Source organism: Heterocephalus glaber, unplaced genomic scaffold (assembly GCF_053883595.1).
Source record: "Heterocephalus glaber isolate CG9 unplaced genomic scaffold, H.glaber_assembly_v1.0 deba00001429, whole genome shotgun sequence".
Classification (NCBI taxonomy): Eukaryota; Metazoa; Chordata; class Mammalia; order Rodentia; family Bathyergidae; genus Heterocephalus; species Heterocephalus glaber.
The window spans coordinates 7,973,873-7,991,725 of NW_028258294.1; the positions used below are offsets into that span (position 1 = coordinate 7,973,873).

At 35.7% G+C, this 17,853-nt stretch overlaps 1 pseudogene; it reads left to right on the top strand.

Annotated features, from left to right (window-relative positions):
* Nucleotides 1–2,669: 2,669 nt before the first annotated feature.
* LOC101701898 (survival of motor neuron-related-splicing factor 30 pseudogene) lies at nucleotides 2,670–3,363 on the top strand (annotated as a pseudogene).
* The last annotated feature ends 14,490 nt before the right edge of the window (nucleotides 3,364–17,853 follow it).

Consider the following 17,853-nt stretch of genomic DNA (forward strand, 5'->3'; position numbering starts at 1 on the left):
TTTAGATTTACGAAAAAGCTGCAAAAATAGTATAAGAGTTTCTGTAAACTCAATTTACAGAATTGCTGACATGGACATTACTATGGCACATTGCCAAAACTAATGAGCTGATACTGACTCTGAATATTAAGTAAAATCTATCCAATTTTTCTAATTTCATTAAGTTTTTCTTAACGTACTTTTTCTTTTTCTGCATCCTATTAAGATGTAATGCAACGGTCAGAATATTAACTTAGACTTCACTAGACTAAAATCTTTCCTAGATTTTCCTTTTAAGGAATATAGATCAAGTATTTGACAGAATGTCCTTCAATCTGTTTCCTTCTGATGTTTACCTCAAGTTTAGATTGGGTGACGGATTTTGAGGATGAAGAACAAACAGATTTGTCTGTTATTCTTATAAAATTAGAATTTTATTGTGGTAAATTGACAACAGAAATTTGTATATATTTAAGGTGTACAGTGTGGTGATTTGATATATGTGTACACTGTGGAATGATTACTGCAATCAAGTTAACTCATTTATCACTTCATCTGCTCTACCCTGTTTGTGTATTTATTCCATCTTTTATCTATGTAAGCATGAGCTCATGAATATATATTTTTCATTTTGACATATAATACAATACTACTTTATTTTGTAGCTCAAATTGTTCTAGCCTTTGTCATTATGGAGCCTTTCAGTTGACTTTCACAAGTAAAATATATCCATCATCTTTGTTTATTTTTCTTTTTACTTCATTGTTTTGTGGCACAAAAAGGTACTCCAGAATCACCTCATATCTCTTGCCCCAGGTCTAGAATTAGCCATTTCTTTGCAAATCAGCATTTCCTTACTGGATGACAGTACAAGAAGCCAAGATCTGGATCCTGAGTGTATTCATTTTTCCTGAGCTGTCACTGCTTCTAGGCTCTCCTAGCAGTCTATCTAGTATATGGGTACATACATAACAAATGTGTGGCTTGGTACGTACTTATATGACTGTTGATAGTCTATCCTTCTAAATTTCTAGTAAGCTAAACATGAATAAACACTAATATCTCCATCTATGATCCGGTAATAGATGGTTCCTTGGTCCAGCTGTCTTTCCTTGCTTAACTCTTCTCACACTAGCAGTTAGGATACTGGCCCTTACCTTTGGCCTCTCACTTACTTAAATGTTCAATCCTAGTATACACTCATAGAGTTTTCAAAAATTAATGTATACACCTGTAGGAAACAGCTTTTTTGTGGTACTGTGCTTGAACCCAGGTCGTTTTCGCTCAGCTACATGGCTAGCCCCATTTTTTATTTTCAGACAAGTTTCTTTAACTCACAAAGTTGTCCAGGCTGGGTTTGAACTTGAGATCCTCCTGCCTCAGATTCCCAGAGTGCTGTGTTACACGCATTTACCACCATTCCTGTTCATAGGAAACAAAATTTTCCACCAGAAAGTGTATTTCCTTTTGTCTTTAGTCATATATTTTCTATGAACTGCCAAATTACTTAAGTTAGTACATTTTACTGCACCTGCTTTATTGAAGTTTTTATTTCATTGAGTTTATTGGTACATTTTAGGTATACATTATGATCACATTCATCACTGGGAATTTGTACCTGTACATGATATATCTTGGTTCTTGATTTCCCCCATTGTCTTTCCCTCTCTTCTACCCCTCCACCCTTCCCTATTTACAGAAGCTTTGTTTCTATTTTTTCCTTTTTTTCTCATTTTTTTCTTTATCTTTTTTCCTTTCCCCCACACCCCCTCCATAGTTTTCCCTTCCCCTTTGAATCTTTTCTTCCTATTTCACAATATCTATTATACATTTTAGTCCTCATTCACACTTTCAGTTTCTCACACCAGAGGAACTATTCAGTATTTACACACGTGTCCTATTTGTTTCACTTAAGAGTATGGGTTCAATGTGCATCCATTTAGCTATAAATGTCTCTAGTTTCTCATTCTTTATGGCTGAGTAGTCCTCCATTTTATAAAATCCACACATCTTCTTTATTCACTTACCAGTTGATGGCCATTTGGGCTGGTTCAAAGACTTAGCTATTACAAACTGTGCCACTATAAATGTGGGTGTGCATATATCCCCATGGTATGATCCTTTTATTTCTTTTGGGAAGATACCTCCCAGGGGAATAGCTGGGTCAAATGGGACCTTTAATCCTAGTTTTTTGAGGTATTTCCATACTGATTTCCACAAGTCTACACTCCCACTAACAGTGGAGAAGGGTTCCTTTCTCCCTACACCCCTGCCAGCATTTGTTATTAGTTGATTTCTTGATAGCAGCCATTCTTTCTGGGGTGAGGTGAAATCTCAGAGTTGTTTTCATTTGCATCTCTCCAATGACCAGTGATATTGGATATTTTTTCATATATTTATTTCTGCTTCTACTTCTTTGTCTGAGAAATGTCTATCCAGTTCAGATGCTCATTTTTGGATTGAGTGCTTAAGTTTGAGGGTTTGATTTTTTTAAAAGTTCATTATATATTCTAGATAGTAGTCCTTTGTCAGAGAAACAGCTGGTAAAATCTTTTTCTCATACTATGCATTGTCTCTTCACTCAGTTGGTGGTTTCTCTTGCTGTGCAAAAGCTTTTTAATAAGATGAGATCCCAGCAAATAAAGCAGAGGATGCCATGAATCATATGACTCGAGAAACATCTCGCGATGATGTCAGAGGATCTAGCAAAGCAGCTGGTGAGCTACAAAGCTCAACTCTAGCAAGTAGAAGCTGCATTATCTGGAAATGGAGAAAATGAGGATTTGCTAAAATTGAAGAAATATTTAGAAGAAGTTATAGAACTAACCAAAGACCTTCTGTCAACTCAGCCTTTGGAAACTCTTTGCTTCTACTCAGTCCACTCATTCATGGACAGTAGGAGACAAGTGTATGGCAATCTGGAGTGAAGATGGACAGTGTTATGAAGCAGAGATTGAGGAGATAGATGAAGAAAATGGCACCGCTGCAATCACCTTTGCTGGTTATGGCAATGCTGAAGTGACTCCCCTGTTGAACCTCAAGCATGTAGAAGAAGAAAGGCAGGAAAAGGAGGACAGTGGCAGCAAACCAGTGTCAAAAAAAGAAATGATTGCCCAACAGGGTGAATATAAAAAGAAGAAAGCTTTGAAAAAAGCACAAAGAATAAAAGAACTTGAGCAAGAAAGAGAAGACCAGAAGGTGAAACGGTAGCAATTCAACAGTAGAGCCTATTCTAAAAACAAAAAAGGCCAGGTAAAGAGGAGTATTTTTGCTTCACCTGAGAGTGTAACTGACAAAGCTGGAGTAGGAACTTCTGGAATTGCTGATAAACCTATGACATGATACCAAGATACTTCTAATGTCAGACATTTGATGCTTCAGTAATTAGAAAAACTGTTGGATTTCATCTCTGTAGGGCTTTACATTTACCTTTTTATCCTTATATATTTCTAAAGGTAAATTATTTGTTAGGTGAGTAAGGAAGATACCATTGGTGTCATTGTTTGACTTCAATAGAATGAAACTTGAAGAAATTTCATTTGCTAAACTGTTATTCATTTAACTTTTCATTACTACTACCATAGTTCCCTCAAAGTTTATTGAGTAAGGCAACTTTTATAGATAGAAGCTGCTTCACTCAGAACTTTGATGAATTGTTGATATACTAATACCAAGTACCATATGCAGTTGTAACTTGGAATTTGACAAACAATAATTCATTGGAATGTGAAGGCAAAACACCAATCACCTGCTAGAGATCATTTTTTTTTTCAACTTCTTAAAACCTAGCTATTGTCAAGATAAGCCTAAAGGTAGGTTACTTTATAATGACAAAGTTTATTTTGAGGGTTTTCCTTCAGTAACTTGTTTCCTAAGCCAATTAGGCCATCTCTAAAATTGATCCAGCTTTTATTTTTATTCATTTAGTTTTGTGCAGAAAAACATGTTTAGGACGAGTTACCTTTCTAAGGTGTTTTTATTTGGTGTTTTGTGGATTTGTTTTTGTTATATTTGCTTTTTCTTTTAATTTTTCACTTATGGTAGTGGTACTGTTTTTCGGATGTGTAATGTTTATATGGGAAAACAAAAAGTGATGTATAGCCCTGTATACAGTATAGATACTATTTTTTTAAAAAACCAAGGCTAAATTAATGAACAAGAGTACTGAAGCTTTCATCATTAAAAATTTCTTGTTTTTCTTGTGCATTAATCTGACGATAATTTCCCTGTATATTATGTTCATGTAGCTGAGTTAGTAATTTTAATTAACTAGATCAAGTTGCCAGCATTTGTTGGTATGAGCATCACAGTTATCCAAAGTTAAGTTTAAATCAAATACATGCATAGAAAAGGGTCTTCCTATTAATGGAAGATGATTTTTAGGATGTTTTGTATGTTTAACTTTTATTAAATAAAGTGTTTTTAAAATCTCAAAAAAAAAAGATGAGATTCCAGTTGCTGATTCTTTTGCTAATTCCTGTGCAACTGAGGTTTTGTTCCTAAAGTCTTTTCCTATGCCGATGTTTTCAAGAGTTTTATATAACCTATCTTCCATCAGGTTTAGTGTTCCTGTCTTAATGCTTAGATCTTTAATCCATTTTGATTTTAGTTTAGTGCACGGTGAGAGATACAGGTCTACTTTAAATCTTTGGCAAGTTAAAACCCAGTTTATCCAGCACCATTTATTAAAGAGTGAGGGTGTTTGGCTTTTTTGTCAAAGATGAGGTAGCTGAGTATTTCTAGACTTGTTTCTGCATTAAAATTTTGTCATCCATGTGTAATGCAGTTTGATTCTTTTGTCAGACTTTGTATTCCATGCTAAGACCCCTTGAACTTACGTATTTCTAAAATTTGCATGGAGGTTCACTGGTGGTAAGGTGCTATTGATTCTTTAAATGCATAGTGTTATGTATTCACAACTTGCACTCTCACCGTTTTGCTCTTGCTATCACCCTCTCTCTCATTTTGATGCTGGGGGTGGATGGGGTAGAACCCAAGACCCCATGCATGCCAGGCAGGTGTTCTACTACTGAGCCGTATCTCCAGCCCATACTTTCGCTGCTCTAAAATATTTTATTCATTATTTATTCAGCACTTCTCAAAACCAGGCCTCTGCCAATCACAGTTCTGTTTTTCCCTATAGTTTGGCACTAACCATAATGCTATATAAATAGAAACGTGTAGACTATAGCCATTTCATAGCAGGGGTTTTCTCTTAGTCATATGCATTTGATATCCATTCATATTTTTTTCATGGATAGTTCATTTTTAATAACTGAATAACATTCTTTTGAATGGTATTTCAAAGTCTATCTACCCTTTTGTTAATTGCAAGGCAAATTGTTTCCAATTTTTGGTAATTATGAATGGATTTTAATAAACATCTATAGTCAAGTTTTTATGTAAATTTAAGTTCTAAAACTGGGTGGACAAATACATAGAAACAAGATGCTTTATAATACATATAGTAACAACATGTTTAGTTTTGTAATAGTCTCCCAAACTGCCTTCTAATGAGAATATCATTTTGCATCCTTATCAGAAGTGAGAATTATCGAAGCTCATACCTTTTTCAACAGCTGCTTTTATAACTCTTTTATTTATTTAATTTTAGCCATCTTATAATGCATAAATTGTTATTCAATTGTTTTAATTTGCATTCCCCTAATGACATATTAAGTTTGCTTTTCATAAACTTATTTGCCATATGCATGTCTTCTGAATTTTCAAAGCACATTTTATATTCTGATCAAAGTCCTTTATCAGATAAGTGATTTGCAAATATTTTTTCCAGTCTGCTATTTGGCCTTTAACTTCTTTAAACTTTTTTTTTTTTGCAAAGAAAATATATTCAATCTATTATTATGGTGATTTTATAATTTATAAGAGGCCATGTTTTATGGCACAGAATTTGTCTATCTTGATAAAGGCCCCTTATGCTCTTGAACAGAATGTGTATCCTGTTATTGCTGGATGGAATATTTTAGAAATATAAGTTAGAGCAGTAGATTTATAAGGCTGTTCAGATCATTTATATCAATACTGATTTTCTGCCTGCTAAACTATGAGTTATTCACACAAGAGGTTTGGAGTTTGCAAATGTAAGAACCTATTAACCTATTTCTAATCTATAGAACCATAATTTTTGCCTCATACATTTTGATAATCTGTTATTATTTGGGAGAGAGTTTGAAAAGTGGTCCTGAGGAATATATGTATGTATTCTGGTATCTTGAATATGACCTTACGTGGAAAAAAATGGTTCTGTTTGTGTAATTGAGGCTCTAGATGAGGTCATCCTGGATTATCCAGGTGGCCCCTGTATCCACGTGGCAAGCCTCTGTAGAGGAGCCCAAGGAGAAGAGCTATTAGAGAACAAAGGCCACATGAAGATCATGGAAGACATGATGTTCTGTACCTACAAGCTAAGGATCACCTGGAGCTATAAGAATATGGAAAAGGCAGAAAACCCAGAAGAGGCAAGAGATGAGTAAATTTCTCATGAACCTTAAGGAAGTGCGGCCCTTCTAACATGAGAGAATACTTTTCTACTGTCTCGTTTCATCCGCTTTATGATAAATTGTATAGATGCCACAGGAAACTGATAAAGATACATACAGATTTATAACTTCCTGGAAGATTGACACATTTATCATTATGTTACATATTCTCTATACCTGATAATGTTCTTTATTCTGGATACCACTTTGTTTGAAGTAGATATTCAAAATTTGTTATCATTAGTATTAGCATAATATGTATTTCTGCACAGTTTTACTTTTAACCTAGGTGAGTTTTTACATTAGAAGTGAGTTTTTTGTAGACAGCCTATAATCTTCCCCATGAATTTTTATTTTGTATTACATACTTTAACTGGTGAATTATATACTATTACTGCTAATACTTGTAGATTAAAATGTACTATTTTTGCAGCTTTATTCTATTGATATTTTTCAATTTTCTTCTTTTTTCAGCTCTTTTAAGCTTAACTGATCATTTCATAATTCCTTTTATGTCTTTTTTGGCAGGTTTTTAAAACTTACCTTTATAACATTCTTGGTGGTTGGCTTCCTACAAGATACTTTTTTTTTTGGTACTGGGGATCGAACTCGGGTCCTTGTCCTTGCGCAGCAGGTGGCAAAACCACTGAGCTAAATCCTCAGCCCAAAGATACTTTTTAAAATAATCTAAAATAGAGTCGGGTGGTGGAAGAGGAAGGGAAAGTAAAAAGAATGAAGATGGGTTATGTACATGTACCAAGTCCCCATGATAAATACAATCATTATATATTGCAAACATGTACTAACAAAAATTTAAAATATTATAAATAATAAACTTTGATAATGTTATATGGTTTTATGATGTATTCCTAGTCTTTCCTTTCCCTGCAATATTCCTGTCAATCATTTCAATTTTCTGTATGCTATAAATTATAACATAAATTTCTACTCTCATTGTTTCAAACAACCTATTATGAACTGAATTATTTCATCCACCCAAAATGGATGTGTTGAAGACTGCACCCCCAGTATGATGGTATTTGAAGACTGAGCCCTGGAGAGGGTAATTAGGATTAGATCAAGTCATGGAGGTGGAGTCCTCCTAAGCAAATTTCCCTTATAAGAAGAGATACCAGACAGCGTCTTCTCTATTTTTCATGTTTGTGCACCAATGGAAGGGAGCCATGAGCACAACCAGGAAGAGAGATTTCACTAGAACTCCACTGTGATGTTGCACATATACCTGACCTCCATACTCCAAAACTCTGAGAAAACCCATTTCTGTTGTCTTAGATCTGAAATCTACTGGTTGGTGATGAATTCCTTGAATTTAAGCTTGTCTGAGTTTTTTTTTTTTTATTTCTTCCTCACTATTGAAGGATAATTTCATTGATACAGAATTTTAATTTGGTGAGTTTTTTTTTCTTTTACACATATACCTTCTCTCTTCCATGGTCCTTAAAGACAGTAAATCTTGGATCTTTATAATTAAAGCGTTTTATTTTCTTTCTGGCTAATTTAAATATTTATTTTGTCTTTGTTTTCTTCAACTTGAATATGATTAACTGAGGCTTTTCTTGCTGGAAGGGAGGAAGAGTGCACATTAGTCTTATTTGAGATTACATGAATTGCTTGAATCTGTGATTTGTGCTCACCATTAATTTGGGGAAGAATTCAGCCATTATTACTTCAAACATTTTTTCTGCCTCAGTCTTCTTTTTCTGGTATTCTGATTGTATATGTTAACTCTTTCAACCTGCAGTTCATGGATATTTTGAACTATTATTTGGGGGGGGGTTGTTTCATTTTCTCAGTTTTAATTTTTTAAATTTCTATAAACATAACTTTAAGTTCACTTTAGTTATTACTTTGCATATGTCAAACCTATTGATTATTTTATGGAATATATTTTTATATTCTGTCAATATGTTTATATTTCATAGCATTTTCTTTCACTTCTTTTTTGTCACTTTTATTTCTCTAATAACTGCCACTATCTGGTCCTGTGTATTTTATTCTTTTCCCATTAGAATCTGTAAAGTATTAATCACAATTAATTAAATCTCCTATGCGATATTTGTGTTATATCTATTCCTATCTTTTGGCTTGCAATTTTTTTGTTAAGTGCTAGGAATGTTATATTAGTTAATAGTACTGTAGGAAACTGTCTTTAATATGAGGATTTATATTTACTTAGCTAGAGCTGTCATGTGCTTGTGTTTTTACATCTATAGGGGATTCAAACTCATCTACTCTTTGTGCTTTTATGTCTTTACTTTGGATTTCTTTTTAAAATTTTTTACTAGTCCTTGTTTGATATCCATACATAATGGAATATTACTTGGTTTTATGTTTCTTTTCACATTGATACTTAGCAAGGATATGTGACTCACAATTCTTTCAGCTGTAATCCATCATTATTATATGAAGCTTATTGATATCATGAAAGAGTATTTAAATCTTAGTCTTTCAGTAGGCTGATAACTTAGGGGTATGGCCATTAAAAGTATTTTACTTCCAAGGCTGTTTTGTTTTTCTCTCTTTTGGCCATTCCTTTCTATAGCTTCATCATTATTAATGTATTTTCTTGAATCCATTTCTTCTGTTACCTATGCCCTCCTGCCTTATGTGAGATCAGAGGGCTGAAGTGTGCAGTAATCCCTTTCCTCTACCTGGAATAAAGCTTCATTTATACTCTGGAAAATTCATTCATCTGGATGCTAGGTCTGTAATACAGAGATGATTCTGAGTAGGTTTTGTGATAGCATTCATTTTCTTGTCATGCCAGGGCCAAAAGGGATCTTGGTCAGTTCCTCAGAGTAGGAACATGGTGGGTTTTCTGGAATGAAAGGCTGGGAAAATGTGGGGGCCTCCTGATGACTGGCTTTCAGGAGCTTCTCATTTTTGTGCTAGTCTGTGCTCAATCTTTAGCACTTCACCAAAATTATCACTGAACTGTTCCTAACTGCATATAGCATCTAGCAGCTTTAGCTCCAAGTGAACACATAACAGCTTTATCATTTTGATGTGCTTCTCTCTAATTTTGGAGAAGCCATTTGCTTTATAATTTCAGTTCTCTTGTGAGTCCAAGAAAAGTCACTGGTTTTTAGTTTGCCTGGGTTATTTTTTATTGAGAGAGTGTGAGCAATAACTAGGTTTTCATGTGTTTGATCTCAAATTAGAACTCTTAAGTTAGTAATTTTTGATTGAACTACTTTTATTATCTAAGCTGTGAATAAATTTTAGCATTGGTGCTGTTTAGATCAAATAGCAAAGGAATGTGAACAACTGAATAACTTAACATCTTCATGAAAATAAAATGCCCACATATAGAGTGGCTAACTTTAGCAATCCTATTCACAGGATTGATGATGCAAGTTGAAAAATTTATCCATATCCTGCTAAGGAAGCAAGGACTTAAAACTCAGTTATACTACATTTGAGATATATAGAAAAAATAAAAATAGCTCCTTCATCCCATCTGAAATTAACTTCTTCTTCCTTAAAATGGAACTTATTAGTTAATTAGTAAATTAATAATTTTGGAATCAGCCTATGCCCCAGCAACAATCCACTGGACACCCCTGCCCCGGCTCCTCTGTACACACTACAAAGATGCAGAGGACATTGGACCACCAGACAACAGTACTGAGTCCCGCCATTCCCGACCCAGAGGTAGGGGCTTCTGAGCTGCCATCTCACTGCTCCTGGTCCAGAGGAAGGGGCTTCTTGGCCACCATCCCACCCACTGCTCCAAGTTCAGAGGAAAGGGCTTTTGGGCTACCTTCTGTCCCACCTCTCCTAGCCCAGAGAAGGGGCTTCTGGGCCACCATCCCTCCCACTGATGCTGGCCCAGAAGTAGGGGTTTCTGAGCCACCATACCACAGCTCCTGGTTCAGAGGAAGGGGCTTCCTGGCCACCATTCCTCATGCTGCTCCCAACCCACAGGAATGTGCTTTTGGGCCACCATCCCTACGCTGCTACAGGCCCCTTTTCGACCTCTCCCCGTTCAGAGGAAGTAATCCCTACAGGCACCAACAGCCTCCCCCCACAGTCAAAATGAGAAAACATGTAAAGAAGTCTCAAAACCAGACTTCCAGATCACCCACAGCAACCCCAAAGGGAAATGAGGTGGAACACTCTGAGAATCAACCACCTGGACCCACTGAACTGGCAACAAAAGGAGATCTGGAAATGAAATCAGAAATAATTTCTCAGATAGCAGGAGAAATTGTGCTCCTAGTGCAAGACATGATTAATAAATCTAGAGAGGAGCTCAGGAACATGATGGAATCCCAAAATAGGAAACAAATGAAATCCATAAAACAGATGCAAATAGATTTCCAGGACACGAAAAACTCCATTGAAAGTCTACACAGCAGAATGAGCCAATGTGAGGAAAGAACTTCAGATATAGAAGATAAGATTGCAATTAGTGACCAGGAAAAGAAAAATTGCTTCAAAATTATAAGGGAACATGAGAAATCAATCCAGCAGCTGCTAGATGATGCAAAGAAGAATAACATAAGACTGACTGGAGTCAAAGAATAAACAGGAGAGAGTGAAGATGACATAAAAAATTTCTTCACAGAAAAAATGGCAGAAAACTTCCCAAGCAGGGGAAAAGAGCTTGACATACATATAAGTGAGGCATATAGGACTCCAAATAGCCTTGATCAAAAAAAATCTACACATAGGCATATAATTGTTAAGATTCCAGAAACTCAACAGAAGAACAAAGTTCTAGAAGCAGTTAGAGAAAAGAAATTAATCACATACAAAGAAAAGCCCATCAGAATCACAGCAGACTTCTCAACACAAACCATCAAGGCAAGAAGAGCTTGGAGTGACATATTCCAAACCCTAAAAGAAAACAGCCTCTAACCCAGATTGATGTACCCTGCAAAACTATCTTTCAAAATGGATGGAGAAATAAGATACTTTCATGACAAAGAGCACCTTAGGAACTTCGTGAATACCAAACCAGCACTCCAAAGAATTGTACACAATATTCTAGGAACAGACATTGAGGATCACAACCCCAGGAAGCAAAGCAGAATGAACCTATCTGGCATGACAAGAAATTAAATGTAAAGGGGGAGAACCCAACAAAAGGAAAAAGTTATGGCAAAGACAAGTTAATATGTTTCAGTTATAACCAACGTTCATGGTGTCAATTCATCAATCAAAAGAAATAGACTGGCAGAATGGGTGAAGAAGCAAAATCCAACAATATGCTGCCTACAAGAAACACACTTAATTCAAAAGGAAACTCACAGACGGAAAGTGAAAGGGTGGAAAACAATACTCCATGCGACAGGAACCCCCCCAAAAAAGCAGGAGTAGCTATCCTCTTTTCAGATCAAGTAGATTTCAAACCAACAATGATTAAGAGAGATGAAGAAGGACACTATACCCTTATAAAGGGAAGAATCCAAGAGGAAGAGATGACAATCATAAATATCTATGCACCAAACACTAGTGCACCCAACTATATAAAACAAATACTAACAGACATGAAAAGTCATATATGCACTGATACAAATGTAGTGGGGGAACTCAACACCCCACTGTCACTAATAGAAAGATTAACTAGACAAAAAATAAGTAATGAAATACTAGAACTCAATCGAACTCTTGAACAAATGAACTTAACAGATGTTTACAGAGTCTTCTATCCCACAAAATCAGAATACACATTCTTCTCAGCTGCACATGGGTCATTCTCAAAAATAGACCACATACTCACACATAGAACATGTTTAAGTAAGTGCAAAGGATTTGAAGTTATCTCCTGTATATTATCAGACCATAGTGCAATGAAATTGGAGATCCATAGCAAAAGAAACAGGAAAAATTTCATAAAAATGTGGAAATTGAACAACACATTTCTGAATAACCAATGGGTCACAGAGGAAATTAAAGAAGAAATCAGACAGTCCCTTCAATTAAATGACAATGACAATACATCATATCAGAATTTATGGGACACAATGAAAGCAGTCTTATGAGGGAAATTCATAGCAGTGAATACACATATTAGGAAAACAGAATGCACCCAATTAAACAACCTGATGCTGCACCTCAAGCTCCTAGAAAAAAGAAGAACAAGACAATCCCAGAGCTCATACAAAGGAGGAAATTATAAAAATCAGAGGAGAAATCAATGCAATGGAGACTAAGAGAATGATACAAAAAATCAATGAAGCCAAGAGTTGGTTCTTCAAAAGATTCAACAAAATTGACAAACCTTTAGCCAACCTTATCAGAAAAAGGAAAGAAAAGGCGCAGATACATGCAATTAGGAATAAAAAGGGTGAAATTACAACAGACCCAGCAGAAATCCAGAGGATCATCAATACCTACTTTCAGAACCTATATGCCAATAAGATGGACAACACAGAAGAAATGGACAGAATCCTAGATACATATGAATTATCAAAGATGAATGAAGAGGACCTAAAAATTCTGAACAACCCAATATCAACCAAGGAAATTGAAAATGTAATAAAAAACTTATCAACTAAGAAAAGCCCGGGCCCTGATGGCTTCACTGCTGAATTCTACAAGACATTTACAGAGGGACTACTGTCACTACTGTTGAAACTCTTCAATGAGTTTGAAAGGGAAGCAATACTCCCAAATTCATTCCTGGAAGCAAGCATCACCTTGATCCCCAAAGCAGAGAAAGACCCAACCGAAAAGGAGAACAATAGGCCAGTCTCCCTAATGAACATAGATGCAAAAATCCTTAATAAGATACTAGCATACAGAATGGAGAAGATCATCAAGAAGATCATATACCCTGATCAAGTGGGATTCATCCCAGGGATGCAGGGATGGTTCAACATATGCAAATCAATCAATGTAATACACTATATCAATAGAGGAATAAAGAGGTAATGAAGAAGTCAAATTGCCATTATATGCAGATGACATGATACTCTATATAGAAGACCCCAAGAACTCCACCAAAAGTCTTCTACACTTAATAACCAAATTCAGTCAAGTAGCTGCTTACAAGTCAACACACAAAAATCAATAGCTTTCCTCTACACAAATGGCAGACTCACTGAGAGAGAAATAGGGCAAATAATTCCTTTCACAGTAACATCCAAAAAACAAAAATACCTAGGAATCAACCTAATGAAAGAAATCAAAGAGCTCTTCTCTGAAAACTATGGCACTCTGAAAAGAGAGATTGAAGATGATATCAGAAAATGCACAGACATTCCCTACTCCTCAGTAGGAAGGATTAATAGAGTGAAAATGGCCATGCTTCCAAAACTGCTATATAGATTTAATGCAATTCCAATTGAGATCCCAGCAGCATACTTCATGGACCTTGAGAAAACAATCCAAAAATTCATTTGAACAAGAAGAGACCCAGAATAGCAAAAGCAATTCTAGGTAACAGAGACATGGCAGGGGGTATCACAATCCCCAACCTGCAACTATACTACAAAGCTACTGTGATAAAAACAGCATGGTACTGGCAAAGAAACAGACCTGAGGACCAGTGGAAAAGATTAGAAGATGCAGAATCAACGCCAGACACACTCAGCCATCTCATCTTCGATAAAGGGGCCAAACACCCTCACTGGAGGAAAGATAACCTCTTTAATAAATGGTGCTGGAAAAATTGGGCTTCAGCTTGCCAAAGATTAAAACTAGACCTATATCTCTCATCATGCACTAAACTAAAATCAAAATAGATTAAAGATCTAAATACTAAAATAGAAACTCTGAACCAGTTGGAACAGAGGTTAGGTAGAACCCTTGAAGACATTGGTGTAGGAAAAGATTTTACGAGAAAAACCTCTGATGCCTGTGAACTAGCACAAACATTCAACAAGTGGGCTATCTTCTTATTAAAAGGCTTCTTCACAGCAGCAGAAACCACCAGCAGTGTGAAGAGACAATCCACAATGTGGGAAAAAATCTTCACCTGCTCTTCCTCAGACAAAGGTCTACTATCTTGAATCTTTAAAGAATATAAAAATCAGACCTTTCAAATTTAAAGACCCAATCCAAAAATGGACATCTGAAATGAACAGACATATCTCAGACAAAGAAGTAGAAATAGCAAATAAATACATGAAAAATGTTCAACATCACTGGTCATTCGAGAGATGCAAATGAAAACAACACTGAGATTCCACCTCACTCCAGAAAGAATGGCTGCTATCATGAAATCAACCAATAACATATGCTGGTGGGGCTGTGGGGGAAGAGGAACCCTGCTCCACTACTGGTGGGAGCGTAGACTGGTGCAAGCACTGTGGAAATCAGTATGGAGATACCTCAAAGAACTAGGACTGCAAGTCCCATTTGACCCCGCTATTCCACTGCTGGGGATCTTCCCCAAAGAATTAAAAGAATCATACCACAGTGATATATGTACACCCATGTTCATAGCAGCACAGTTTGTAATAGCTAAAACTTGCAAACAGCCCAAATGTCCATCAACTGGAGACTGGATAAAGAAAATGTGGGGTTTTTTTATAAAATGGAGTACTACTCAGCCATAAAAAATGAGAAATTAGAGACATTGATAGCTAAGTGGATGCACATTGAGGCGATACTCTTCAGTCAAATAAATAGGACACACATGTATAAATACCGAATAGTTCCTCTGGTGTGAGAAACTGAAAGTGTAAATAAGGACTAAAATGTATAATAGGTAATGTGAAATAGGAAGAAAATGGACAAAGGGGAAGGAAGTGGGAGGGCTAGGGGAAAGGATAGAAGGGAATGGGATTAATATGAGAAAATGGAAAAATAGGAACAAAATCTTTGTAAATAGGGAGGAATGGAGGGGTTGAAGAAAGGGCTGGGCAAGGATGAAAAATAAGAACCAAGAGAGACTATGTAATGGTGCAACTTTCCAAGAATGAATGTCATTATATTGTATACCTAAAATGTATCAATGTCTAAAATGAATAATCAATAATGTAAAATAGGAAGAAAAGGCCCAAAGGGGTAGGGGTAGTGGGAGGGGCAAGGGAAAGGAAAGAAGGGAAAGGAAAAATGATGAGAAATGGAAAAAATGGAAATAAAGTCTTTGTAAATAGGGAAGGGTGGAGGGGTTGAAGGGAGGGCTAGGAATGGGGAGAAAATAAGAACCAAGATGCATTATGTAAAGGTACAATTCCCATTGAGAAACGTAATTGTGTTGTATACCTACAATGTACCAATAAAAGAATTTAATAAAGTGCAAAAAAAATTTTTCATTTACTCCACTTAGCAAACATTTCCATTTGTTAAACTTAGTATTTAAATAGTCCTCCAGATAATATCACATAGCTAAAAATCATTATTTCTCTGGGCCCCTGAAACCTTTCCCAAGGTGATCTAGCTTCTTAATGAAAAAGACACAATTTATGAAATGTCATGACTTATTTTTTGACTGACAGAGATGAGCCCTTCAGATGCTTTTAATATTGTTTTGTTGTATTCAGTTTTTTTGTTACCATGAGCTTTGATGTTCTCCATGATGAAATCTGGGGTAGTCATGTCATTAGTTTATTTAAATTGTCTCATGGGAGAATAGTACTTCATTTGAATTCCCTACCCTGGCAATGCTGGCTGTAGATCATTGAGTAGGTTTCTTTTTTCCCCTTTATCCAACTTTCAGGCACATAAACTTCTGGGGTAGGGTGTTCTCTCCCTAACAGTTTAGTGTCTATGGGATTCACTTTGGCTTTCAGAATAGTTTTTAAAGTCTTGGGAAATGAGGAAAGCTCTGAGTTGCCAAATTCAGATGGCTGCATCCCAGTTTGGTGTTAGAACTCAGAGACAGATAATTATCCGAATCCTAATGCAGTGGCAGTAGCCAAAATCCTTCTGCTAATGGTATTATCTTCATTTATTTATAACATTTCAATCTTCTCTGAGACTGATGTATAAAAGAAGATAGAGATACATTTAACACTCTAGATCTCCTTTCTTCTTTCTATCCTCCTTTCCATAAACTTGTTAGCCAGATAGAATATTTTTCTTTCTACACAATTCTTTCTCTGCACCAAATTTCTGCCTAACACAAAATCTGAGCACTTTATATTGGCCTTTGATATTTTAAGTACATTTTTAAAATCTGGGGATGAAAAAAGACAATTTACTCAGTGTGATATTTTCAGGATTATTTTCCTTAACTATAATTTCAAGGTTACAAATTGAATATTTTCTGGTTTGTGTTCTATGCATTCCATATTTTAAAATGTCTAAACTCTTTGTGACTAAATGAATACCTGATAAAAGAAAGAACAAAGATTGAGTATTGCAAAAGATAATAGAATACTTAAATCTTTATCTTTCACATGATCATCCCCATTAATCGTGAAGTCTTCAGAGTTAGGTTTGGCTTCCAATTTATTGATATGGAAACTGAGACTCATAAAGAGTGTTTTTGCCCATGTTCAACAAAGAATGAAGGAAATAATAATACTGATATCTGGTGATGAATGTGAAACCTGGTGTTACTGCTTCTATCTAAATGTTCCCCCCAAAACTCATAGGCTCATAGCCCTTTCAAGAGATGACTGGATATGAGTCATGTGATATGGGGACTAAGAGTCTATGTTACTAAATTAGTCCACTGATTGGAATTAGTATAATTCTGTGTATTGTTAATGGAAGTCCCATCCTTGATGTGGGTGGCACCAATTAGTAGGCTTGTAGCCCTGATGGAGTATCAAGGAAAAAAGAGAAACCAGGCTTTATGCTGCTGCTTTTTGCTTTATTGATTTCTACCTGTCAGGCCATGAATTGTTTCTCCTCTGTGATGCTCCTCTGCCATGCCACCCTGCCTTGGAGCCAGCCAATGATGGACTGGAATCTCTACAAATTGTCAGCCAAAACAAAACCTTTCCTCCTTTTACTTTTGAGTGTTAGGTATTTTTCTCAGCAATGACAAAAGTAACTAAGACACCTGAGGTTTTTTTTCATTTTTATTTAATATTTGTTTACCACGATGAGGTTCTTCTCATTTCTAAATTCAAGAATGAAAAAAATCTGTAGACTTTTCTATAACATATGTCAGACATTAATTGAACCAAATTTAGTGATCCCATAGTATTTGTCACCATTCCTGTTGCTGGTACAAAATACCTGACACACACAACTTTTTTGTTTTCGTGTTGTGAAAGATTTTTATCATTGATAACCAAAAATAATGTTATCATACAAGGATGATACACAAATATCAATGTCCTGGTTTTCATCTTATATTCAATTGGACATTATAATTATATTTAAACATTAGTTCTCAGCAACATCAAGACCGACACTGAATCTGCTGGATCATAATAGCCCTGAACTTACTAGATGCTACCTCCTCTGTCACTGATGAAACTGGTGTTTGTGTACATTCACC